The 26,291-nt window shown below is 43.3% G+C and overlaps 1 protein-coding gene across 7 annotated transcripts in view; it reads right to left on the reverse strand.

The window, feature by feature from the left end:
• The window catches only part of GATA4 (GATA binding protein 4), a 78,390-nt gene that overhangs the window by 20,070 nt on the left and 32,029 nt on the right, over positions 1 to 26,291 (reverse strand). The window lies entirely within an intron of this gene.

Raw genomic sequence — 26,291 nt, forward strand, 5'->3', positions numbered from 1 at the left:
GAGCTACGGCCAGGCCCTTTATCAGGGCCATTGGAGGAGACTTATACCAGGCCAGTCTGGGCCCATTTGACTCTGCAACCTCTCTTCAAGTTTGTGACAGGTTGGAAGGACGGAAAGGAAATACTGAACAAATTGCCAGACCAGCTCCCTCAGGGATCCAGACAATGGGTCTGGAGGGAAAAGCCTTTTCCTTCCAGCCCAGTGGCCGTCAAAAGGAAACAACTTCCCTTTCACCTCCTGGAATGGCAGCAGCCAGCCAGCCAGCCAGCCAGGGAGATTTATGGAGATATAATGTGACCTCTTTATTGCTCTGAATGCTAGGGAGGCATTTCAGGGAGATTTACGCCTTTTAGAAGGGGAGGGGAGCTAAGGTGTAGCACTGTATACATGGGACTACTTTCCTCCTCTGGGGGTTTCTTAGGGATTATTTAATCAAACCCAGGTTAAATTCAATCACCAGCAGTTTATATTTTCTTCTCCTGCTAATCCACCTCGTTATCCTGCAAGCTTTTTGCATGAAACGTGGATTCTAGGGAGAGTCAAGAGGGCTCTGTTTAGCTTTGCGTTCACTTACCGTAGAACAAAAACAAGGATGAAGATCACTTACAGTAGGGCCAGGAGACTGTGCTCCTTCCAGGCAATGGACCCGGATAGCACACATTTTATGCACCTATGTTTAGGATCTTCTTCGTAAAATGGGAGTTTTAGACCACATATCAAGGTCCTTCCTAGTTCGAAAATTATCCAGGTTAATATCAGATCAAATGTATAAATGACTCTGTCAGTGATTTTTCTGTCATTTGGGGTTTTTTTTAAGCTGCAGAACCCTTTCTTCAATGAGAACTTTATTTAGGATTGTGAAATAAAAAGACAGAGAAGTGCCACTGATTGAGTGAAAGGATAACCCAGACTTTTCCCAAATCCCCCTCGATATATTTAAATTCACACAGTGGCCTTGAGGAGGTCCTCCAACCAGCAGAGAATGCAGAAGTATAGCTGCAGGAGTGTTACCCAGGACTCTCTACCAGTGATGTGAATGAGACCCATCTACTGCTTCAATACCACAAACTACATCTACCAAACTTAAAGGTTGAGAGCTACGAGAACCAGCTCCAGAAGCATTACAAGCCAAAACATTCACCAACAGCAGCTTTACCTCTCTTGCTTTGGTCTCCAAAACTCAAAAATAAAATATTTGGAAAAGATGATTTCTAACTCCCTAGGTTTTTTGTTTTTTTTTTAATGTGGACCATTTTTAAAGTCTATTGAGTTTGTTACAATATTGCTTCTGTTTTATATTTTGGTTTTTTGGCCATGAAGCACGTGGAATCTTTGCTCCCTGACCAGGCATTGCATCTGCATCCCAAGCACTGGAAGGAGAAGTTGTCCTAACCACTGGACCACCAGGGAAGCCCCTTTAACTCCCTACTTTTTGAATCATCTGACTTGGCACTACATTGTAACTCTTTCCATTCATGTATATATATATTTTATTTATTCCTATATTTATGTTTAAATTGTATAAATCATTATTGCTTGAAGAATACAAACAGTACAGAAAGATGGCACATGAAAGACAAAAGTTTCCACCATGACCACTATCCTGCTCCCCAGAAGCAATGGTGGTTAACAATTTTTCTATTTCCAGATATTTTCTATATTATTAATTATAATTTTCATATTTATAAATTACAAAAAGTACCAAAAATAATATAACAATTCCTTTTATTCTTTATCACCATCCCTTATCCAATCATTATTTTGAATTTAGTGTATATTCTTCCAATTCCTGTTTATCCTTTTACACACATAGATATGCATCTCTAAACATTATAGGCATGGTTTTGTATAAATTGAAATTTTACTTTACATGAATACCCTCATACTGAACATCATGTTTACAAATTTACTTTTTAAAAAATGTGAAATATTTCAGTAATTGAGAAGAAAAGAATATTATACCACTTTTGAAGCCAGCACTTGGCTTTGTTAAATCTTAACATTTTACCATATTTCCTTCCAATTTTTTAAAGAAATAAAGCAGTGCAGATTGTTGATTCCTATCATCCCAGTCTCCTCTTTCCCTCAGTGGATCTTGAATATGATTACAATTCATGTGAATGCTTTTACTCTGGTAAATATATGTGCACAGTTTTTCAAAAAAGTACATAGTTTTTTTGCATGTCTTAAGCTTCATTAAGCTTCATAGAAATAACATGATATTTGTATCTTTCTGTAAGTTTTATTTTTGCTTGTTAATATGTTTCTGAGTTTTAATTATGTTGATATATATATGGAGCTACTTTATTTGAGTTGCTTTATAGTTTTTCTTTATATTAACACGGTGTATTTAATTTGTCAATTTCATTATTGATGTATATTTAAGTAGTTTTCAATTTTTGCCACAATAATCACTGCAACAGGCATCCTTGTACTTATCTCTAGGATGTATTAGGCTTGTTCAAAACCTTCCATCCCCTGTAGTTATCCACTGCATGTATCAGACCTCTAGAAACTAGCATGTTAAACTGAACTGACTTGATGGGAGTAACTTTCCACAGGACTTATTTTCCAAAGAAAAACACTGTTTAGAGTAGCAAAATTATAAGCCTACCAAGGCATGTTGTAAAGCCTCTGAACAGTAACCCAGCAAGTTTTGTGAATGGAAATATAGTACTCAAATCACATCTGCTTTAAAAGTTGTAACAAATATAGATGCATTAAAGAGAAACATATATATTCAACAAACATTTGTTTGGCTTGGGTGCTGTTTAACAATGTATCGGACATCTTTTGCTAGGTTATGCTGTAACAAACAATCCCAGAATCTCAGTGGCTTACTATGTTGAAGCATTATTTTCTGCTGTTCACGTTACACGTCAGTCAGTCGCAAGATGGCTGCAGTTCTGTTGTATGTGTGTGCTTCAATTCAATCGGAGACCCAGGCTAACGGTGAAACCTCTACCTGGGTCAAGCTGCTCATAGCCGGGGCAAAAAAGTGATGTCAGTGCTACATAATGACTCTTAAAGCCTGTGCTTGGAATCTGCGCAAGTGACTTGTAGTCTCATGGCCTTGATAAAAGCTCAAGTCTCATAGGCAAGCCTATGTTATCAGGGTGGGAGATGTAATCCTTCCCCAGGAAAGGGCACCTGGAAGAACAGTGCCATCTGCCCTGAACACAAATGAGATCACACCATACAGACCTTTCTGCAGCTTAGTTTCTTCATGGAAGCACATGTATTTGGACACTTCCCCTCACCCTACCCTCAAAAAAGGCCTAAAAATATTAGATCTTTATTGACATAGGATAGGAAAATGGACTGAAGTTCCCTTATGCCCAGGACTTTCTCTTATAACCAATAGCCTGGGGCTGATCAAACTCAGATCCCCACTCCTCAAGAGAGACAATCCCTGCTGGTACCAATCTGCCCTTGTTATCAGGGCCAATTTGAGCACTATCTGGTCTAAATTTTGGTTATAAAACTATAACCCTGGAAAAATAAGGTTTTTGACAGTGTGGTCACAATATTCTTTAGACTCCAGAGAAAGCTTGAAAAAAATTCTCTTTAAGAATTCTTGCCCTGAGGAAATAACTCCTCCTATGCCTTAAGAGGGGCTTCCCTGGTGGCTCAGATGGTAAAGAATCCGCCTGTAATGCGGGAGACATGGGTTCGATCCCTGGGTTGGGAAGATCCCCTGGAGGAGGGCATGGCAGCCTACTTCAGTATTCGTGCCTGCAGAATCCCCATGGACAGAGGAGCCTGGCGGGCTACAGTCCGTGGGGTTGCAAAGTCAGACACGACTGCCCGACTAAGCACACAACATCAGCAAAGATCTATCTCACTCTTTGAAGAGGATTTATTAGTTTTACATGGTAAAAGTACATTTACATTCTAATCCATAATTCCCACAGTTGTTTAGCTGCACTTTGATATCTGAAAGGATCCACTGCTTACTGCCAGTCTTTTTATACCATGGGTTCCCCTTTCCTAATGCCTTGGCTGTCTTTCAGCAAGTAATTTTTCACTGCTACATACAGCAGGGCTGTAATGAACATCATTGCCTTAGTTTCTGTGCCAGTACCTGCTTATTTTAATTTGTTTTGATTTCTGGCAGGACAAGTTCTCTCTTCTTACATCTGAGGGAGAAGGTGAGGGTGGGACGTTCTGGGAGAATAGCATTGAAACATGTATATTATCATATGTGAAACAGAACACCATTCCATGTTCGATGCATGAGACAAATGCTCAGGGCCGGGGCAATGGGATGACTCAGAGGGATGGGATGGGGAGGGAGGTGGGGGGGGGGTCCAGGAAGGGGAACACATGTAAACCCATGGCTGATTCATGTCAATGTATGGCAAAAACTATTACAATATTGTAAAGTAATTAGCCCCCAACTAAAATAAATAAATTTATTAAAAAAAAAAAACTACCTTGGCTATTCTTGCACAATAACTCATCCTTGTAAATTTTATAATCATCTTGATAAGTTGTATTTAAGAAATTCTGTTGGGATGTTTGCTGGGACTGCATTAAATTTATAGATTTTCTTTGAGGGTGAATCTGGAAGAAAGAATACTGCTAAGCTTTCCAATCCAAGAACACAATATCTTTTCCCATTTATTCATGTCTTTTTTATATGTCTTTAAGTTTTATAGCTTTCTCCACAGTGATCTTACATATTTGTTTACCAAAGCTGACCATTATTTAATCTGCCAATAATGAAAACATTGCCTTTTCCCTTCCAATCTCATTTATCTTATGATCAGGTAAATAAATTTACACCAGCCAGAGATCTGAGAGGTATGGATCAGTCCTCAAAGTCTTTCTCTTAATGTGGTTTGAATTTCCATCACATTTGAGAGTATTTCTAAAGTTGGGGGAATGAGTTTTTTCCCACTTTTCACTAGAAATGAAGACATTTTGCTCCTAAACCAAGATAGAAGCACATGGAAATCAGAATATATTTTATATTCATTTATTGCATTAGCTTTATTTTCTTTCTCCTTTTTTCACTCTCAGAGTGTCTGCTGGGCCTCAGTGCCACCACCAAATGTCACAACTTCCTCCAAATGGCTCACAAACTGGATAGGTTGGACATGGATGAGGATGGGGACCCAGGCTTCATATTCCTCCTCGTTGCCTGGACCTCTGCCGGGCTGTTGTCCTCAGACCCTAAGGAAAGGGCCAAAGACCCCTGCTTTTGCCAGTAGCTGCATAAATCATCCTTCAGAGGTTCCTATTTTTTTCACTCTATTTCTGTTTGTGCTAAAGTCATTAAAATCCACCCCCTCCTACACACACCCCAAGACTTCACCCTCACTGACTCTCAGAGGGTCAGAGCTGGACATGAGGCATATGGTTCCAATCCACTTGTTTTTACAAAGGAATCAGAAGCCAAGGGAAGCCCATATGGACAATGCAGTTTTCACCTTACAGACAGCCTGATCACCTCTTCTGAGAGGGACACCAAGCCCACATCACTCCCACAGTAGAGACAGAGGTACAGAGAACCCTGGATCCCAATTCCAGCCCCCCAAACCAGTCAGAGGTAGGAATGTCCAGGAAGATGCATATATTGGGTTACTTAATTAAAAAAAAAAAAACAACAACAACCAATACGCAGTTCCTCCTTTTCCTCATATTCTTATCCAAATCCATTGAGAATCCAGCACCACCATGGGATAGGTACATTTCCCGGCAGAAATCCACCATGCAGGCGACCTGCCCCCTGCTTTCTGGCAAACACAACTTAGCCCCATGATGGTGTGAACCAAGTGATGCTGGACTTGAACTCTAGTGAAGACTCCACTGAAGGGGCTCAGCGAGGAAGGGGGTCTCACTGTCAGATTCCCAGAGACAGACCCTGTCTGGGCCTCCTTAGGGCATGTACTCTCTTCCTTTCTAAGTGCAACCCAAAGGATTTCTTTGTTTTTCCTTTTTTTCCAGCTCTCAATGGAGGCAGACAACTGGCTCCAACTTCCTTAGAAGGATTTTTAAAACATTCCAAACCTATGACAAAAGTTATTCTCCAAGTACCTACAACCCCAATTAACATCTGCATATGTACATGTGGCTTCCCTGATAGCTCAGTTGGTAAAGAATCCGCCTGCAATGCAGGAGACCCTGATTTGATTCCTGGGTCAGGAAGATCCCCTGGAGAAGGGATAAGCTACCCACTTCAGTATTCTTGGGCTTCCCTTGTGGCTCAGCTGGTAAAGAATTTGCCTGCAATGTGGGAGACCTGGGTTCGATCCCTGGGTTGGGAAGATCTGCTAGAGAAGGGAAAGGCTACCCACTCCAGTATTCTAGCCTGGAGAACTCCATGGACTGTATAGTCCATGGGGTCGCAAAGAGTCGGACACAACTGAGCAACTTTGACTTCACTACATACATGTGCCCCCATATGTAGAAAAAAGTCAGACATTCAGTTGGATATGTCCAACTGTGTCCCTAAATGTACACTAATACTGAGAAAGAAGGCAACTCCTAACAAATTTTTACATAACTCCCATTTAATTCCACCTGGCAACCTAATCTTTCATTAGTAGAACTGAAAAAATCCTATTTGAAATAATATCTACTTAGTGATCATAGTGAATATTTATTAATAGGTGACTGGTGACTAACACTTAAGGATGCTATGCTTTAAGAACATTATTTCTGTTACTCTCAATAACCGGATGAAGTGGCTTCTATTCACTACAGTGGACATGAACCCTGGAGAACACTGCAGTGGGTAGTAGAGCTGGAATTTTAAATCAGGTGTCTTGACTCCAGACTCGTGCCCTCAACCACAAGCCTCTTCTGTCGCTCTGTTATCAGCTGCCAAATAATAAAAAGATGGAGGTCCCAACACGAAATATAAGCAAGAGTCCCGAACATGCCAAAAAAAGGTCTGGCTAATGGGCTCTGCCTTCACCCGGAACAGCTGGTCAGACGGTGCATTCGGCCAGCTCTCCCTGGGCCAGCAGATCCGTCCTCCCAGTCCTTCTCCCCCCACTGCCCCTTCTGCTTTGTCTTGGGAAAAGGGTCCCCTTTATTAATGCCATTCCTGGAGATGTGTTTACACAGGGCAGGAAACTTAATATCAACATTCCCTGAAGGAGAGTGTCTTGTCACTTCTGTGAAGCACTTCAGGCAGGCAGAGACCAGCCTCCCAAATCAACAGGCACTTACGCCCTTTAAACAGAGTCTGATGGGAGAGTTTGTTTCTACAGAGAATCTTTGAGTTCCTGAGCCCGTTTGTTATGATGAGGTTGAGAGGCGGTTACCCGTATACACAAAACCCTCCTGGGTGCCTTAAGAGGCTCTCTTAAAAGGACCTCAAGGAATCTATTTGCAGTGAGGAGGAGGTAGAAGCACAGATTCAGACACTCAATGAGTTGTAAAGGACAAATCTGCTCAGGGAAATTCTGCAAGTCTCCATGGGCTGGCAGGGGGAAATTGTATGGTTCTGGCTCCAGGGCCAGAACCCTGAGAGGATGCGAAGGCTTGGTGTGTGGCGGGGCGGGGTGGGGGGCAGTTTAGGAAGTCAAAGAGGGCACCACCAGGGCCCAGCAGAGCATCACAAGATCAAGGAATGAGCTCACGTGAATTTTACAAGGTGAACATGGAGAGCACATAACTATTGATTTTTTTTTTTTTCAGCTTCCTTTCTTGGTTCCTCTTGTCAGGCATCTCTTAAGCTGTTACCACTCCCACCTCCGCTAGAGGCCAGTGCTGCCTAGCCACCCCCACCCCCACCCCCCACCAACTCTCCCCATAACCCTGGGGGCTCTCTCCTGTTCTCAAGGCTTCAAACAGAGGGATGATCCCAGACTCCAGAATGGCTCATCTGCCTCCTGCCACCTACCTGTCCCTCCCCCCAGCCTCAGGACCACCGTGTCCAATACGCTGATCCACCCCTAGATCCCCTGTTGCCTTGTTACCTCTGAGAGCACATCACTGGAGTTTTCTACGCTCTCCTCTCTCCCCTGGCTGCCTGAGCCTGATTCTTTGTTTTTTTTTTTCATCTTTATTTGGCTGCACTGGGTCTTAGTTGTAGCATGTAGGCTCTAACTCCCTGACCAGGGATTGAATCCTGGCTCCTGCATCGGAAGCGCAGACTCTCAGCCACTGGACCAACAGGGAAGCCCCTGAACATGATTCTTACAACTCCTCAATCTCTTCCCCTCCCACACCCAGTCCCACCAGGTCCTTCTCTCTGTAAAACTGATCATGCATGGGACCATGCTCCTCCCTGGACCTCTGCCTCTCAGGTTCCTTTTACAAGGATGATACCCTCCTCTCAGTCAAAGTCTCAATAGGGCCAGACTGCAGGTATGAAAATGTGAGCCAAAGGGGCCACAGACTCTGATGAATTCCTGATTTTATCTTTTCAGATAATGAACGCTCACTTAGTATCTTCCCTGTGATTGTATCATGGACAGCAAAATAAGTGAGGTGGGATTCTTACCCTGGAAAAACACTTCCAGTCTAGTAGAACTATAATCCAAATTAAAGGACAGCACCAAGGATAGACAGGTTGTGTACAGGTTGAGTACGCTGGTTGTGTACAAATCTCAGGAATTCTGTCTGTGGGCGAGTCAAAGGCTGCCTGCAGAGACGAGCCCACAGCGAGATTCCCAGCGCAGAGCCTACCCCAGCTCTCGTGCATTCATGACAAGATCCAGCTCTGCTCCCTCTGGGCTACTGAGAGGCAGCGTGAACCTGATTTCTTTAATTCTTCCTCATTTGCTTCTGGTTCTTCCATGGTCAGGTGAGTGAGAAGAAACAAAGTTGTTTGCATTAAAAAGCCAGTATGAAATGACTATGGTAGAAGGAAAAATGAGACCATGCATGCCTAGTTGCTCAGTTGTGTCCAACTCTTTTGCAATGCCATGGATTGCAGCCCACCAGGCTCCTCAGTCCACGGGATTCTCCAGGCAAGAATACTGGATGGGTTGCCATGCCCTCCTCCGAGGGATCTTCCCGCCCCAGGAAACAAACCCGCATCTACTGTGTCTCCTGAATTGAAGATGGATTCTTTACCACTAAGCCTACCTGCGAAGCCCTACCTCTGTGTATACATATTCTCAATTTACTGTTTCAATCATGTTTTCCCTGTTCATAAAGCCCCAAACTCCTCTGCCTGATTTTCAAGGCCCTCCACATCTAGTCCCATGGTATCAACCTGGGCAACCCCCAAAGGAGAACCAGGCTGCAGGAGCACCTGGAAAAGGTCCAAGATGCGCGTGGGGGGGGATATCCAAGATGCCCAAGGTGGTCCTCCAGGGTGGAGAACTGTATCAAGGAGCAAGAGGCAGGGGACGTCGTTGTGAGCAACCAGCTCACATACTTGCACAGGAGACCAGAGCCCAGAGCTGGAAACACTGGAGGTAAACCCAAAATCAAAAGGCACAGATTAAAACAGAGCAGGTTTCAGTAACCAAGCATCAGTGTTAGCATTGGCACTGCTTTTCTCAGACTCTGCTGCTGCTGCTGCTAAGTCGCTTCAGTCATGTCTGACTCTGTGTGACCCCAGAGACAGCAGCCTACCGGGCTCCTCCATCCCTGGGATTCTCCAGGCAAGAACACTGGAGTGGGTTGCCATTTCCTTCTCCAATGCATGAAAGTGAAAAGTGAAAGTGAAGTCGCTCAGTCGTGTCCGACTCTTAGCGACCCCATGGACTGCAGCCTACCAGGCTCCTCCATCCATGGGATTTTCCAGGCAAGAGTACTGGAGTGGGGTGCCATTGCCTTCTCCGTTCTCAGACTCTATGGATGGCATAAAGCAAACGAGGAATTCTGTTGGGGTTTTTGAGAGTGAGATTCTTGATGTGGATGAAAGGATTTAAAGATGTAAAGATGCATGAGAGTTGTAAAATGGTGCAGTTGCCATGGAAATCAGTATAGTAGCACCTCAAAAACCACACACAACTACTACATGGTCCAGCAATTCCACTTCTGGGTATATTCCCAAAAGAAGTGAAAGCAGGAACTTGAATAGATATTGGTGCATCTGTGGGCAAACAGCGTGATTCACAACAGTTGAAAGGCAGAATAACCCGAGTCTCCATCAACAGGTGAATGGATAAATAAAATGTGGTCTACCCGTGCAACGGAATATTATTCAGTATTTAAAAGGAAGGAAACGGACTTCATTGGTTGTCCAGTGGTTAAGACTCTGTACTTCCAATGCAGGGGGCATGGCTTCAATCCCTGGTCAAGGAACTAAGACCCAATGTGCCATGTGGTGCTGCCAGAAAAGGAAGGAAATTCTGACACAGGCTTACAACATGAATGGACCCTGTGGACATACTACGTGAAATAATCCAGACACAAAAGGACAAACACTGTATGATTCCACTTACATGAGGTAACTAGAATGGTCAAATTCCTAGGGACAGAAAGGAGAATGGTGGTTGCCAGGGTCTGGGAGGAGGAGGAAATGTATACAGAGTTTCATTTGGGAGAGATGAAAAACTTCTGGAGATGGAGGTGGTGATGGACGTGCGAACATGTAGATGCACTTAGTGCCACTGAAATGATAGCTAAAAATTGTTAAAATGGCCAATCTTATGCTGTGTATATTTTACAACGGTTAATACAAAAGATGCATAAAGGGAAGTGAAAGCCTTTCAGTCCTAAATTTGAGTTGGAAGTATTAGCTTCACCACACGATGTATTTTATCTTATCTTCAGGTGGACAGGGGAAGTATTTCCTATCTCTCTATATTGAATGACTCACCCAATAGCAAAGAGCTCAACTAGCAGAGCCAACTCTAAGAGTGGTGTCCAAACACCATTTCTCAATAAAAGGAGCCAGTGTTTCTTAGAGACATGGCCAAACCCAGGTCTGGAAGGAGGAAGTGCATAAGAAGAACTTGGAACATTTTATAGTACGCAAATCAGGAAAGGACCAAGCCAAGATTTTGTCAAAAGAACTCAGGAGACAATTTGAACAAGTTCCCTCTGGCAAAGACGGGACAGTGTGAGCATCAATTAGGATAATAAGGACATAGACTGAAACACATCAAGTATGTTTAAATCCATGAGTTCTTAATTATACTAAAAAGCTTTTATTTCACTGGTAATCTTGGAAAGGATGCTAGTGAATGAATTCATCATTTTGAACATTGAAAAGTAAAGTGAAAGAAGCAAGCATTTATCCTACCTTTCTTACATAAACTGTATCTCAGAGTAACCAAATATTTGATAAATTTAACAGTCTTTCTGCTGTTATAGATGTACTTCAGCTAAAAATGAAGAAGGAAGGAGAGTATTAAAATGTCACCATTTGCAACCCCCAATGAAATAAAAGATCTAGGCAATGACCATCAGCTGCTGAACATAATCTAGCCAATTTTTCCAATCACAGATTTACACAAAAAACCTGGGACAGGGGTCCTCTCTCACGGTGCAGTGGATAAGAATCTGCCTGCCAATGCAGGGAACACGGGTTCAATCCCTGGTCCAGGAAGATCCCACATGCCTCGGAGCAGCTAAGCCCAAGTGCCACAACTACTAAGCCTGCATGCGACAACTATAGAAGCCTGTGCGCTCTAGAGCCTGTGCACTGCAAAAAAGAGTAGCCCCTACTCTCTGCAACTAGAGAAAGCCTGCTCACTGCAATGAAGATCCAGCACAACCAAAAACAAATAATTAATTAATTAGTTAAAAAAAAACCCCAAAACACGGGACAGAGAAACACATTAAATGAAGGGAATACAATCAACAAAATCCAGGTTGTGGGGAAACCTAACGGAAAAGCCTAGTTTCTTTAGAAAATATTGCTGCTGTTCATTTGCTAAGTCGTGTCCGACTCTTTGTGACCCCATGGACTCATTTCACCACGCTCCTCAGTCTATGGGATTTCCCAGGTAAGAATACTGGAGTGGTTGCCATTTCCTTCTCCAGGGATCTTCCCAAACCAGGAATCGAACCCACATCTCCTGCACTGGCAGGCAGATTCTTTATCACTGAGCTACCAGGGAAGCCTAGCAATATATTGCAAGAAAAAGAAGAATGAAAGGGGGAACTACAGGTTAAAAGAGACGTAAGAGACATATCAACAGAGGAAATGAATGGACCTTATTTAGATCTGGATTTGAACAAACTGTTAAAGAAAATCAGACAAATGGGAAATCTGAACACCAATTGGATATTTAATATTAAGGTGTGATGGTTAATTTGTATCAGAGTGATGCTGATCCTCAGGCTACATTTTTTTCAGTGTCCTCATATCTTTTAGAGATATTTACAAAGTATTTAGAGATAAAATGATAAGTTGTCTAGAATTTCCTTCAAAATAACATAGTATGAGGGATGGGAGAGATACAGATGAAATACAGCTGGTCTTGAGTAGATATTTGTCAAAGTTTAGGGGGATGAGTAGTTACTCTCAATTTTGCATATGTTTGGAAATTAACATATTTTTTTAAATGTGTCTAAAAGGCAAGAAGTGAGCTTAAAATCTTCATCTTCACCTCTAACCCTCCTGGGAAGTAGGTGCTATGGCATCTGGTTTTGCACACCTGCATAAACAGTGATTTCCCCTGTCATTACCTGTATCCTATTCAGGACATTCCTGGTCCCTACCTCTCACTTTTAGAGACTAAGAAGGCAGAGGGGTTACAAAAGAGGGTGGGACTCCACTTCTGAGGTCAGATTAGCCACATCCTCATCCTTGGGCTTCCCTGGTGGCTCCAAGGTTAAAGTGTCTGCCTGCAATTTGGGAGACTTGGGTTCAATCCCTGGGTTGGGAAGATCCCCTGGGGAAGGAAATGGCAACCCACTCCAATATTCTTGCCTGGGAAATCCCATGGACAGAGGAAGGAGCCTGGTGGGCTACAGTCCACGGGGTCGCAAAGAGTTGGACACGACTGAGCGACTTCACTTTCACTTTCAACCTTCCCAGGGCAGGGAATCTGGGTTTGGGAACTAGAATCAACCTGGATTTTTGCCCCTTCTTCTACCTCAGCATGGACACAAGCCAAACAGCCACACTGTGTCCTACTCTAAAGCACACATAAACCCACAACAGCTGCTCAATCCTATACTGTGTCTCTTCCTTTCCATATGAGATCTTTCTCTAATTGGGAACAGGTGGGTGGCTCAGTGGTCAAGAATCTGCGTGTCAATGCAGGAGACACAGGAAACTCGGGTTGGATCCCTGGGTCAGGAAGATCTCCTGGAGGAGGGCATGGCAACCTGCTCCAGTATTCTTGCCTAGGAAATCCCATGGAGAGAGGAGACTGGCAGGCTACAGTTCATGAGGTCCCAAAGACTCAGACACGACTGAGCAAGCCTACACACAGAAAGGCAGAGGGAAGGTTGTCATCACCTTGCAAGAATGAGGCAAAAACAAAACAAACAAGACCCATTAATTTTAACCTTTCTACACTATAACCAAAGTGACAGATCCAAAATGCTACTTGAATGCTGCCCCTCCACTATCAAAGTCTTGCCTTCTCGAGGCCAAGTCTGAACTCTCCAGATGCCTCTGCTGGCCGCATGCTCCCCACGCTTCACCCCCAACACTGCAGAAAAGCCAACTCAAGAGCCTCAGCTTACCATGTCCTTCCCCCACAGGCAGCAAACTCCTAATCTTTTTTTCAGACCCGTTGTAGGAGTCCATGCCTGCAGGAAGTGGGTCTCTATCAGTTTAAGCATCCTGGGCTCTTGAGGAACTCAGATTTACCCCACTGAGTAAATCTGAGTAAATCTCAGTGAGCTCTCCACACACTGAGACCCTCACTTTTTTTTTAATCTCCCCGGCCAGATGGTACTGTTGGGATGAAGAGACAACTTTGTTCATTTTCAATCTCCAAAGCCTAACAAGTGCTCAGCTCCCAGGAAGCAGGGGGGAAAAAAACCTGTTGGCTGGCTGGCTGATGAGACAAATGATGTGTCTGGTACCGGTGTCGGTAACAGAGCTCTACCCTCTGCAGGTCTCCAAGAACCTCAGGCACTGAATGGGTTTAGTTAACAACAGAAAAACAAAACCAAAGGAACAACACACTGAGACGCCAGCGCTGGAGTCATTTAACCCATGCTTTCCCAGAGATGTTTTTACCTTTTCCTAAAGTATTTTATTTTGTATAAGAAAAAATAAAATTAACCCATCAAACCTGAAATTTCAGATACCATTGCTTAAAATGGGATTCTCAGGTGGCGCTAGTGGTAAAGAACCTCACTGCCAAAGCAGGAGAAAGTAAGAGAATGTAAGGGAACGTTCAATCCCTGGGTAGGGAAGATACCCTGGAGGTGGGTATGGCAACCCACTCCAGGATTCTTGCCTGGAGAATCCCATGGACAGAGGAGCCTGGCGGGTTATGGTCCATGGGGTCACAAAGAGTGGGACATGACTGAGGCTACTTAGCACACACACATGCAGTCATGGAAACCTACACTACCCAGCCTGAATGAAATCGAGTGGATGCCCAGCAAGCTCAGAAGATTACATGCACCACTGCTGTGAGGAAAGACACAGCAGCGAACTATTGTCATGGGCGATGCCATCAGATCCCGGATTTTTAAAGCTTATTTATTTCCACCATGTGGCTTGCAGGATCTTAGTTCCCTGACCAGGGTTTCTTTGTTTTTTTAATTTGGCTGTGCTGGGTCTTAGCTGTGGCACATGGGCTTTTAGTTGCAGCATGCAGAATCTAGTTCAGTGACCAGGGATCGAATCTGGGCCCTGTGCATTGGGATCGTGGAGTCCGAAACACTGGACTACCAGGGAATTCCCCAGACCCTGGGTTTTTAAATACCCTTTTCTCACTATTTCTGTGCCTGGCCTGCTTTCTCAACCTTGACAATGCAGATGCTCAAACTAAGAGAGGCTTAGTAAGTTGTCCAAAGTCACACAGCAGGAAGATGAGAGCATGAGACAGGATCGCAGGGACTCTTGGTACCAGACTGATGTGCTTTCACCTCGATGACCTTCCCTTCTAAAAAGTGGGTTGAAAGCAGCACACTCACATTTCCCGCATGTCAGAGCCTTGAAAATTAACACATCCTGTAGCTGGTCACCTCACTTCAAGAGGGCAACCACTTAAAACTTAGAAACATGCCCTAGCTTTAAAATGGCTACGCATAACATAGTGTAAGATTGGAAAACTATGCTCCCATTTGATTGGCTATTTATTACCCATTGATTGCCCATTCTTTCAGTCATTTTCCCAGTTTTCCTCTATTTAAGGCAGTGGTCCCCAAACTTTTTGGCACCAGGGTCTGTTTTCGTGGAAGACAATTTTTCCATGGACGGTGCAAGGGGATGGTTTGGGGATGATTCAATCGCATTATTACATTTATTGTGCACTTTATTTCTACTCTTATGGAAATAATCATTTCCATTATTATTATATCAGTTCCACCTTAGATCACCAGGTATTAGATCCCAGAGGTTGGGGACCCCTGATTTAAGGGATCAGTCTTTAGGAGCCAGTCTGGGTCACTAATCTTTTAAAAACTTTCTTCAATGTTTAAATAACTAAACAGTAACTTTTTATGACTGTTTAAATATATAGATATACACATGCCTGTATATGGTAACTAAGAAGTCAAGGATTAATGCCTAACAGTGGTTATCTTTGGACGGTAAGATTACAAACTCTGTGCATTGGTTTACAAGAGTTTTTCATTTCTCCATAGTAAATACACAGTTTAATAAAATAAAAATAATAACGATTTATTGATACTATTTGAAAAAAAAAAAACTTTTTCTGAAGCCATCTTTGACCTGGAAAATATTTTCTTTTCTCAAATAAGCAGTATTTCCCTATTAAATGTACACTCAGAGAGAACCACATTCTTTATTTAGGGTCAAGTTAAGTTCTCTCTATATGCTAGCGAAAGGTTTTATTTGTTGTTTGTTTTCCCCGCCTACTCAATTTTGATGGGTAACCTGTATTATTGCCTCTCTTTACCTGGTTTGATTTATGATCTTGGAAGTCAGGTCATTCTCTGCTGGGTCGAAGAAAGAAGGGGAAAAAAAAGGTCTCCCCACCTAATACCTGATAAAATATCTGAAAAGGTCATTGCAGACCTTGACAGAAACACATACAACTTCAACCCAATCTGATAAAACAGCAACTTGAAAACTTTTATCTGAAGAAAATGTAACTTGCCATTTCCCAGCTCAATTGACTGAACTGTTTTTTAAATCTGAAATGACAGACATCATAAGATAGGAAAAGCTGCAGATAAGAAGCCAAATTGGGTTGTCTTGAATCAGATCGGATTGTCTGCCTGGGTTCAAACTCCTACACCTGCTCTGAATGTGTCAATGAAAGTCTCTTGGCATAGTCCCTGAGGGGTTTGGAAACATTGCAAAAGTGGTGAACTTTGAGACTTCATCGTTTATTCTGCGATTATAATTAACCTGCTCACCAGTTGCTATCGATCAATACTGAATGGCGCTGATAAAGTCTGACTGGATTTCTAGAAGTAGAATTAGAGATTTAAACTAGGAAGTAAAAAAGGAAGATCAAAAAAATACGTTAAGGACCAAATTCAATTTTAAGAAGCAAAACTGGATCTGTGACTGAGGAATCTCAAAGCCTGTAGCTTAATAATCCTCAAAACTTCCCACCAAATTCTGGTGGGGACTCCTTGATTTCTCATCCTCCAAAATAAAGTCAATCTATGACGATTCAACACAGAGCGATAGCCTTACGTTCTTTGTTCATTCCACTTGCAAAGGGTGAACCAAATGGAATGGGTTACCTGTCTGGATTATATGCCTCTTTTGGCAGAAAAAAAAAAAAAGAAGATTATTTAAAGACATGAAGGCAATTCGAGGGCTCTTGCAAAGTACTGAAGGCCAGAAAACCCAATTCCCTTCATTCAGATAAGAGGCTTGAATATCCTGGCTCAGTTCTGATTACAGAGCAGTAATAGATAAAACCCTAGGCCCCCTGCCAGAAACGAGAAAGCTTCTACTGATGGCTTCTGTGATCAGCTCAGACCAAGTCCACGGGCTTTTCCAGCCTAGGGTTTTATCCACTATCTTGAACCAGGCCTCTATTCACATGTTCACTAAACAATATAATTACTGTGATTCCCCTCTTTCTTTCTCAGCTCTGATCTTCAAAGAAAAGGCAATACAGAGAAGACAACTCTAGTTTTCTTTAAGGAAAAGGATTTTTTTGAGAGGCATATGGTTTTGCCCTTCTCCTGTAGGCAACAGTCCCCAGGAATAAGAAGAATTTTCTCGTTTGTAGGGTCTGAATTCTGGGCAATCTCTCTTTTAATTCTCTACACACCCAAATCAGGATGCTGAAAAGAAGCTTCTGTGAGGCAGGGACTCCTAGCATAGCGAGTTCTGCAGCATCGAAGTGAGATGGAGGAACATTGGTAGGAAACAGGAAAACACAGAAGAGAAACCACAGTGGGGAGAGACAGCAGGTGGAGAACAAAGTAATACACACTCCTGAAGTTGACCTGAGACCTTGACCACTACAGACCTTCTGGATCTGAAAGGATGAGTGCCCTTAAACTTGGCAAGTGAAAGGGTGGCAAACGGGGAGAAAGCATGTTCCTGGAAATTGAGGCTTACCTGGGTTCTAAGCCGGACCTATTATTTGCTACCAGAGAGAACTGGGACAGGTTAATCTTTCTGAGCACCAGTTTCCTCTTCTGCAAAATGGAGATCACAGTATCTAATTCTCAAGAAGAACTTACAAGTCCCTCTCACCTGACAACTTCCTCACGGAATGGATTCAGCTTATTTGCATATATGCACGATGTGCCCTGTGCTGTGCTTAGTCACTCAGTCATGTCCGACTCTCTGCAACCCCATGGACTGACTGTAGCCCGCCAGGCTCCTCTGTCCATGGGGATTCTCCAGACAAGAATACTGCAGTGGGTTGCCATGTCTGCTTCCAGGGGATCTTCCCAACCTAGGGATCAAACCGGGGTCTCCTGCATTACAGGCGGATTCTTTACCAGCTGAGCTACAAGGGAAGCCCCATATGCATGATAAAGGCATTGTGTGTGTGTCTGTATTACAAGATATAGGTTCCTATCCCTAAAATGTTGTTAACTGGTTTCCAAACATTAATGTACCCAAACTTGTAAACTTCTTTTGTATAAAATACTTCAGAGGTTACTCTTATTATAACCCCATTCATATTATCTTCCCTTACCTTCTTTAGAAAGAAACAGAAGAACAGCTCTAAATAGAAGAATAGTTTTATTAGCCAATAAAACATTTAAATAATCCTGCCTGGAGAGTGTTACCTGAGACCACTTCATGGGCCATGGCAGGGCAATATAACAGAGTGATACTTTCCAAGCCTCGAGAGAGACTTATCACCTGCAACTTATGCAGGATTGCAGGTCAAAGTCACCAGCAGACAAATACTTTCGGATGTCAAAAAGGCCCCTTCAAGATCTTAAAACAGCAGTATCCCGGGACCTGGCAGAATTGCCCACTTCTAGAGCAAAGCAATGAAAAAACCAGGTGTCCTTTCTCTTTCTTAAGCAAACAGAAGCAACAACATTTGCAACCTGCTTCAGCTCTAAGTTCAGGACACCTTAAAGGTCTTAAAAGGACAGGCTGAAAAGAAGTGGTTAAAAGACGTACTTACCTTGCCCTGGAGGAAGGTAATTTGGTTTTCTAACACAATCCCATCACTGCCCTGGGTTATTAGTTTTTCTGGTTCTACCCCCAATATAATCTGAGTGAGAAGTACCCACACCAAGAATGGTGGCCAGTGTATGTACCAGTGAGGGCATCTTAGGAAGTCATGTCAGTGGGGGTGAGGGAGTGGTATCTGACAACTGCGGACGGAGATCTGCTTCCAGAAGACATTACTGAGGGTCGGATAAGGGTTTTTGGACCCCTCAGTAAAGCAATCACCTGTTGAATAAGCAAAAATCAAAAGCCACATTCAATAAACAACAATTTATGTTTTAAAGTGCTTTTCCTGTGCATCCATAAACTCTTTAAATATAGAACCCTATTTTTTTTTTTTTAAAGAAGGGAGACTTTCAGGAAGTTAATTCATGAATACTTATGTGTCTTTAAATTTTTAATTGGTTTAGTGTTTTTTAACTGCTAATATAGTCATATGACTCAAAATGTAAAAGGCTCCACGTGTATACCCATGTCCACAGCAGCACTATTCACAAGTCAAGAGGAGGAGACAACTTGTGTCCCTGACAGATGAAAAAACAAAATGTAGTAGATACAACAGAATGTTGTTCAGCATTAAAAAGAAAGGAAATTATATCACAAGCTACAACATGGGTGAAACTGGAGGACATTTCATTGTTGCTGTTGCTAGTTACTCAGGGTTCAACTCTTTGTGATGCCATGGATTTTGTAACCTGCCATGGGATTTTCCAGGCAAGAATACTGGAATGGGTAGCCATTCCCTTCTCCAGGGATAGAAACCACATCTCCCGCATTACAGGCAGATTCTTTACCATTGAGCCACCAGGGAAGACCATAAGTGAAATTAGTCAGTCACACAAAGATGAATACTGTTTGATTTCCACTTACATGAGGGATCTAAAGTAGTCAAAATCATGGAGACAGAAAGGCAGTTACCAAGGGCTGGTAGGGAGGTGAAATTTGGAGTTGTTGTTTAGTGGGCATAGAGTTTCAGTTTTACAAGACAAAAAAAATTCTGAAAATCTGTTTTACAACTACCTAAAAACAACTTAGGCTTTCCAGGTGGCTCAGTGGTAAAGAATCCGCCCATCAATGTAAGGTTCAATCCCTGGTTTCCGAAGATCCCCTGGAGGAAGAAATGGCAATTCACTCCAGCATTGTTGCCTGGGAACTTCCATGGACAGAGGAGCCTGGTGGGTTGAAGTCCATGGGGTCACAAAGGGTTGGACGTGACTGAGCATTCACACACAACAACACTGCTGAACTATACACTTAAAAATGGTTCAGATGGTAAAGGAAATCAACTGTGAATATTCATTGGAAGGACTGTTGCTGAAGCTGAAGCTCTAATACTTTGACCACCTGATGTGAAGAGCCGACTCATTGGGAAAGACCCTGATGCTGGGAAAGACTGAGGGCAGGAGGAGAAGGGGCGACAGAGGATGAGATGGTTAGATAGCATCACTGACTCAAAGCACATGAATTTGAGCAAACTTTGGGAGATAGTGGAGTATAGAGGAGCCTGGTGTGCTGCAGTCCATGGTGTCGAAAAGAGACATGACTTAGCCACTGGACAACAACAAAATGGTAAAAAACAAAACAAATAAACTTTCACTTTAACCCCCCTGGATGTTAAATGTATTTTCTTGTTATTTAATGGGTTAATAAAGAAGCACAAAAATGACAATGAAAAATGGTTAAGATGGTTAAAAACTCAAAAAGTTCCAAAGCATATACGGTGAAAGTCCTTTTCCCCTCACCCCTCCATCCCAATGGGCAAGCATTGTTGCAAATTCCTTGCGAATAGTTCCACAGAGAAATTAAATATTTTCAAATCTACATAATCTTTTCTTGTCCTTTTTTAAAAAAATACAAATACACACACATCCTACACTTATAAATGTCTTGGAGAGGATTCCAAGATTATTCTAAGTTCTTTGCATAATGAACTTTCTATCTTTTTCTGATGAGCTTTTTGCATATTCAAAGAATAGCAATTCTTTTTTTTTCTAAACAGTGTTAATTTTTTGGAACTTCCTAATTTTTTACGCTGACAAGATATCTTATTGTTTGTATGCACCATATGTAGGCAAACAGTCCCCTAATAATGCACATTTAGATTATTTCCAATTTTGGTTGGAATAATTATTTCCAATGACAAACAGTGCTGCAACTACCATATGCCCTTATATTTGCAGAATCAATTCTAGAAGTTAAATTTCCAGGTCAAGGGTATCAGTTTTGTAATTTGTCAGACATCACAAAGGGCTCTCCATAAAGGTTATACCAATTTTCACTTCCATCCACAGGTATCAGAGTTCCTGTTTCCCCACCTCAGAGTATGTTTGTTTTCTTAGCTCATTTAAGGTAAAAAAAAAAAATAGGGAGGGATACCGAAGAAAGTGTTATCTAAAACCATCTCCTGTGCATCACTCTACCTGAGTGCTTAGAAAGTACCTAGCAAATGTGGCTTGACCTTTCGATGGGACACAGTTGGGCAGGTGACAAATCTTACTAGAAGCAGTGACACACCCTTGGCTCCCCCGACACACACCTTCCCCATTTAATTGGTTCTCAGGCCGGCACCACAGTCCAGCCCCAGCTCTGACTGACCTGCTCGGGGTGGTAACCGGAAAGTTAAACAACTTTGGTTTCTCAAAGACTGACGAATCATTCTCTAGCCAAACAAGCTACTCACGAGTCTATCTCACAAAGTTCCCTACATAAATGAACTGGCTCAGAAAGCAACTGGCTTTGTTGATAAGCAGTTACCAAAAGATTCTGAGAGTTTGTTTATGGTGTAGGTTTGTGGAACTCACCAACCTACGCCATAAACAAACTCTTAGAATACAGTGAATAAGACAAAGCTTTCAAAGAAACCTCTGGCTAACACTGAGTGTTACACATGCATTTTGTTGTATTGTTATTTTTTTTAATCAACCCTTAAAATGATTCTAAATTGTTGAGATCCTTTAAAAATATAATCACTTGTTTTTCTATTACACAAAAGAATTATTATTTCATCATAAAATATATTTCCATAGCTTTCCAGTAACATCTATCATGATATTATTTTCTTTAAGATATATTCACATATAATTTCCAGTTTCCTTTTCAGCCTTAAGTATTTATAAGCATTAATTGGTAAAAAAAAAAATCAACTTTATTGTGGTGTAATGTACACACAATAAAATACTCCCATTTTATTTATTTTTGGCAATTTTGTTTATTTTATATACTCCCATTTTATTTAACTTTTTATTCAAGGCCTCACAGCTTGCAGGATCCTAGTTCCCCGACAAGGACTGAAGCCACACTCTGGCAGTGAAAGTACGGCGTCCAACCACTGGACCACCAGGGAATTCTCAATGCTCCCATTCTAATAGTACGCATCCATGAGTTCTGACAAATGGATATGCCTACTTAACAGCTGTGACTGGGTTCTCTACAAGGAGACAGCTATATCATCCTGCCACAGCTAACTCACATGCACAGCTACGTGGACCCGAGCCCCTGAACACAGCTCCACTGATAGATGGTCACGCGGTGTATCCTTAAGAACTTTCAGTTCCCATATTCCATTTCAACAACTACAATCCCACGTGTGAAAGTGTTCTTCTCAAGCCTAGTATCTGCTCACACAGAGCAACAGATTAAAAGGCCACAGATTTTTTGTTTTAAACCTTTTGGACATGTCGTGTGGCATGTGGGATCTTATTCCCTGACCAGGGATCAAACCTATGCCCTCTGCAGTGGACGTTCAGAGTCTGAACCACTGGACCCCCAGAGAAGTTCTTAAAGGCCATAGGCTCTTGCGCATTAGATGCCTGTACACAGTCACTCTCTCTCTCTCTCACCTTCTCTTACCCACCCTGTGACTTCTCCACCTGAAACTGTTCCAGTGGTTTCCCAAGGTTTCCAGAACCCTCTTCCACCTGACTTACTCCTTCCCGTGGCCCTCCAGTTGGCCTCTTCAGCAGCCAAAGTGTGTGGTTTGACCTGGGCAGAGGACTGTGGCAACTCCCTCTTGGATCTCCACTGAAATATTTGCTAAGTGCCCAGCCTCTGCCAGGTACTTAAACATGAGTGAGACTCTGTACCTGGCCTCAGTAAGGTCACATAATTCCATTAGTGCAGCCTAATTCACGAATTCAATGGTGTGTCACGCACATATTGAACTTGGAATGAATGAAAGTTTATATACATTGCAGTCAAGGCAGAGTAATTCCTTCCACCTTAAGTCCAGAGCTCTACAAAGGCCCTTGTTTGCTTTTATTACTTTGGGTTTTCCCTTATTCCAATAACCAAAAAAAGAACTCTGGCAAGATGTGAACTATTGTTAATATTAACACTTAACACTTCATAGAAAATAAAAGTATTTGCTTCTTTCTCCTCACTGAAATTAAAAACAGTTTCTGAGTGAAGGGTGAGTTAGTCTGTGTGGTTTTACCTATAGTGATAAATATATTATTTAAACAAAAACCAAACTGGGTTGTATTATTTCATGGTACCAGGCTATGTGACTTGTAAATGAGGGCATATGTTTTCTTAATCTTTTTTTCAAATTGCAGGCACTTCTCCCGGTAAAGTTCTATTTACCCTTCAATGCCAAGTGCAGACAGTACCACTCTGGTGAAAACTTCCAGGTTCCTAGACAGAAGGGAGGCACACCTCTGTCATCTCTCGTCTGCCATCAGTTCATGGCCATAGCTCCCTGCTGACTCACTCACTGGCCTTCATGTGTCTTTAGGGTGATCAACCATCCCCATCTGTTGGGACCTCTCCTAGGTTTAACACGAAACATCCCCAATCCTAAAAAATGAACTCAGTCTTGAGAAAATCAGAACTGGTCACTCTGCATGATAGCGAGTGACTGTTTAATAAAATAGCCATCATTTCTGAGATGCCAAAGCCAAGTACTTTACAAACATTACTGTATCTTTCTAATTTAAGACAACATTAAAAGTAGTTACAATCATCTCATTTTACAGAAAAAGAGGAGATTTAGAGAGGTAAGTACCTTGCCCAAGATCACAGGGGCACCTGGACTCGAATCTAGGTTTGCCTTTGTCACACCCCCACACTATATTGGGTCTTAGGTACTGCTGTTGTCATTTTGTTGTCCGACTCTTTGTGACCCCACGGACTGTAGCCCACCAGGCTCCTCTGTCCGTTGGATTTCCCAGGCCAGAATACTGGAGTGGGTTGCCATTCCCTTCTCCAGGGGATCTTTTCCACCCAGGGATTGAACCTGTGTCTCCTTCATTGGCAGACAGGTTCTTTATTGCTGGGCTGCCAGGGAAGCCCTTCATTGGGTCTTAGGACCTGGTGTTCACTCCACACAGCAAGCTCTCAAAAAATATGGAATCAGTCTTCACCCTTCTACCACTCAGCATCAGTTAACATGCCAATGATGGTCCTTGATAAAGCTACGAGGCATTTACAAGAGGGCTCATGTGATGGGAGGAACATATTAAAAGCACATGTACATATTCTGCTTTTAACTGGCTTTGATATAAGTGCCACTGGAGAACATACTGGAGATGTGAATGCCAAACAAATTCAACATGCCTCCTCCCCTCACATAGATAACATGGAAACTTTTGTAACTTTACCACTTAAAACACTTGGCTGTGCACAGAAGAGAAAATCCAACTGCTTGGCCAGACCCAACGGCTGTCTTCAGGTGGGACTTCTGAACTAGCAGGACACAGTACAGAGCACACTTCTCAGCAAGGATGCCATCCTTAAAGGTCAGCTTGCTGACACTGGAATGTGGGAAACTTTACTGACTCCAATACCCTCCTGCCTGGTAGGGGTTACGTTTTAGAATCTAAATACTCATAGAGTTCTCTTCTCAAATGGTACTTTAAAAAAAAAACAAAAAACATTGCTGTGGCTATAACTCATGACCACAAAGTATCCCCCATCTTTGGATTTCAGACTTCTCTTTCTTCCTCTAAAACCAAATTCTCAGTCCAGGATTACAGGAGTTTAGGAAGCAATCTCTCCAGCCCACTCCTAAGTCAAAAGAAGTAAAACTATGTGAGCCATTCCTATTTTAAAATGTAAGTTTTAGAGTGAGCTCTAGAGAGAACTCAGGAGAGTTCCAAGAATGGGAGGCCTGAGGGCCCCACCCCCAGTAAGCCCACCTCGAACTGCCATTGTATGGAGATGCTGTCTAGCTATCTCTCAAGGTCCTCCCAGAGGCTAGCAGCCTGGGGGAGGGGATGTCCTCCTCCCTGGGGATGGGGGGGGTGCCGTCTGGCTCCCCCATGAAGGGGGAGGGGGAAACTGGGCGCCACATCCACGGTTAATCAGTTTACCTAAGATGTGTATTTGGTCCAACACCCCTAAGGACCTTACTAGGCCACCCAGGGTCAGAGACTAATTTAAAAACCTTCAAAGCCTGGATCCTTCTTGGAGCCAGCCCAAGACTGGAAACCTGGGAGGGACAAAGCTTTCCTCTTCAAAGTGAGAACAAATGCGAAAGGATTTAGCACTTAGTAGGCAGTCAATAAATGTTAACTTTATTTCTCAAGTCTGGGCTTCCCCTCCCCATCTAAAGCCATTTCCATCCAAACCGATTCTGTCCCTTCCTGAAATTCCACAGGACCAAAGGACATTAGAATTCTGAATTAGTGGTGCCACTTCCTTTTCCTCTCAGCACGGAAGCCCTTCCTGGGACTTCATTTTGTTCATCTGTAAATCAGGCCAAGGGGTACATGCATGCTGTCCTTCTCAGGTCTGACATTCAAAGGAACTATAACATTGTGCCCATTACAATTACAACTTCTAACCCCAGCGCTAGGGACAGGAGGAGGCTGAACACGTGGACCTGCGGTAGTCTCCACAGGTGGGCATTATAAAGAAGCACCTGTGTGCCAGGACTTCCTATGCCTGGCTTCCTGTGTGCCAGGACACCGACCTGAGGAGCGCTTCTAACGCAGCCCTGGGCACCTCGGTGGGGCGGACCAGCCCAACGACCCAGAGACACACCCCGGCATTGGTCCCAATTCAACCCATCTCCACTGCTGTGCTTAGTCGCTCAGTCCTGTCTGACTCTTTGCGACCCCATGGACTGTAGCCCGCCAGGCTCCTCTGTCCATGGGGGTTCTCCAGGCAAGAGTACTGGAGTGGCTTGCCATGCCCTCCTCCAGGGCATCTTCCCAACCCAGGGATAGAACCCAGGTCTTCCTCACTGCAGGAGATTCTTTACTGTTTGAGCCACCAGGGAAGCCCTCTCCATTGCTAGGATCCCTCAATTGTTCCCGGTGTGACATACCCAACAGGAAAATCTACCGCTCAGAGGGAACCTCCAACTGAGTCGCCAAATGGGGCCAGAAGATGTTGGGCCCAAGCCATGGAATGAGTTCCCTGCGGAGGACTGAGAGGAGGTGGGAGCAGAAACCCGGTGGTCTCGGCGCTGTACACCAGGGGCGCCCGGTGGCCTCCCCAGTCACCCAAAAATGGGCGCTGCCTGGGTGCATGGCGGACCAGATACATCCTACGTCTGGGGCCGCGCGGAGGGCTCCCTCAGCCCCTGCCACCCTGCAGTCTTCTCTCCCGCTCAGAAAAGGATGTAGAGGGCAGGCCCAATCTCACTGAACAGAATCTGGGCTCCTTGGAGCTGTGACCTTCACCGCCACCATCACCCTGGCCGCCCGGTTCGGCCTCCCAG

This window comes from Giraffa tippelskirchi, chromosome 1, assembly GCF_054371585.1.
Source record: "Giraffa tippelskirchi isolate mGirTip1 chromosome 1, T2T-mGirTip1v1.2.pri, whole genome shotgun sequence".
In the NCBI taxonomy this organism is placed as follows: Eukaryota; Metazoa; Chordata; class Mammalia; order Artiodactyla; family Giraffidae; genus Giraffa; species Giraffa tippelskirchi.